The sequence below is a fragment of the Notothenia coriiceps genome, unplaced genomic scaffold, assembly GCF_000735185.1.
Source record: "Notothenia coriiceps isolate Sejong01 unplaced genomic scaffold, NC01 NC01_scaffold00001630, whole genome shotgun sequence".
Lineage (NCBI taxonomy): Eukaryota > Metazoa > Chordata > Actinopteri > Perciformes > Nototheniidae > Notothenia > Notothenia coriiceps.
In genome coordinates, this window is record NW_011334331.1 from 453726 (window position 1) to 455894 (window position 2169).

The window sequence follows — 2169 nt, forward strand, 5'->3', positions numbered from 1 at the left end:
GAACAAATCAATGACTGGATGTGTCAAAACTTTCTCCAATTAAACAAAGATAAAACTCAGGTAATGATTTTTGGAGCCAAGGCAGAACGTATAAAAGTTAGCGCTGGGCTTCAGTCTGCAATGTTCAAAACAACAGATAAAGCCAGAAATCTAGGTGTAGTCATGGACTCTGACCTGAGTTTCAACAGTCACATTAAAACAGTTACTAAATCAGCCTTCTATCACCTAAAGAACAAATCTAGGATTAAAAGACTAATGTCACAGCAGGATTTTGAAAAACTTGTCCATGCTTTTATCTTCAGTAGACTCGACTACTGTAATGGTGTCTTCACAGGTCTCACTAAAAAATCCATTAGAAAGCTGCAGCTAATTCAGAACGCCACTGAGAAAGTGGATCACATCACTCCTGTTCTGAAGTCTTTACACTGGCTTCCTGTGTGTCAAATAATAGATTTCAAAATAATCCTGCTGGTTTATAAAGCACCGAATGGTTTAGGCCCAAAATACATTTCTGACCTCCTGCTAAATTATGAACCATCCAGAACTCTTAGGTCTTCAGGGACGGGTCAGCTTTCTGTCCCCAGAGTCAGAACTAAACATGGTAAAAGCAGCGTTCAGTTATTATGCTCCACATATCTGGAACAAACTCCCAGAAACCTGCAGGTCCGCTGAAACTCTTACTACTTTTAAATCCAGGCTGAAGACTTTTCTTTTTGCCGCTGCTTTCAATTGATATATTCATATCTTAAACTGCACTGTAACTTTTATTATCTTTGCTTTTTATCATTGCTTTTAAATGAGTTGTTTCAGATATCATGTTATAAAGTTTCTTAATGCTTTCATCTTTGTAGACAACTTGAATTGCTTGTGTTGAAAGGTGCTATATACAAATAAAACTTGCCTTGCCTTCCATCTTTCAATCTTCCTGTCTTTGTTTGCACCAAAATGAACTACGGACGGCGTAAAATGGCAATCACAGAGTTTTTCACCCACGCGCCCGCCTACGATGTTTATGAACGCTTCACAAAAATCGGCCCATTCACTGATTCCTCCCATCCTGTGTTATCCTTCCCTGTAGCAAGGCAACGAAGAGAACACCGAGATGAATATTTACTTCGGGCAGGAGGACTCCATACTTTTGTGAATATAACTGCACTCACACGCTTCAGAAGCTGCATTAAGCATAAAGTGGGAGAGAGGAGGGGAGGGTATCTGAAAATAAAGCCCCGAGAATAATGTTGTTGTCAGGAGAGAGAGGCAGGCTTCTGAGTGCCCTTGTAGCTGCGAGTCTGCATCCTCTCATGAGCAGGAACCACCCACAACTGTAGAAAACAGAGATGTGCATGCCTTGAACACTCAGCTAGGACTGTAAAGTATAATGTGAGAGCATACGAAGACAAAACCTTAAAGAGCCTGTGACAGATTGTTCCCCGCATCATCGCAAACCCATCAATTTTAGTAAAATTATTGCCCCTTGAAAACCGTTACTGAAGCGATTTGATATTTGTAGCTTTTGATAACCAATTAATCTGCCCTCAATTTGACCTTTCCTGGCATCTTCTCGGGGATCTCAAGTCCCGCCAAATTATGGGTGAGTCAATGCGGGCACCAGCCGCTCCAGCTGCACCGTCAGGATCCCAGGCATCTGCAGTAAACGGCACGATGGAGGGGCAGCACAGCAGCAAGCCAGACAGCGATGACAGTTAATTGAACGTGTCTGGAGGCTCATATGAGGGCTGAAGGATGCGGATTATTTGTATCGTGTTAGAAGTTTAGGAATTAGGTGCGTCATATGGGCGATCATACGGTCTATAGTAGCCACGTGGTGGACGGGACTAAAAATCCAGCCAGGGACTGCGACCCGCCCACTTCGGTAGGCCTAGCCACTAGTAAAAATTGTCACGGGGAGTGGGGGATGTGCTAGTGACTTATCCGACCGCGGCCCCACTTCGGTAGCGCGCCCATCGGGATGCGGTCCCGATGGCCATCCGCACTAGCACCCAGCCAGCCCACGTAAACGTCAACGGAGCCCGCTGCGGGAAACTGGGAAGCCCTAGTGTCCCGATCGGAGTGGGAATAATAATAATAATATAATAAATATAATAATAAATAATAATAATACATAATCCGTGGCATTTTATCCATTCATTTCCCGCAACATGTGGTAGC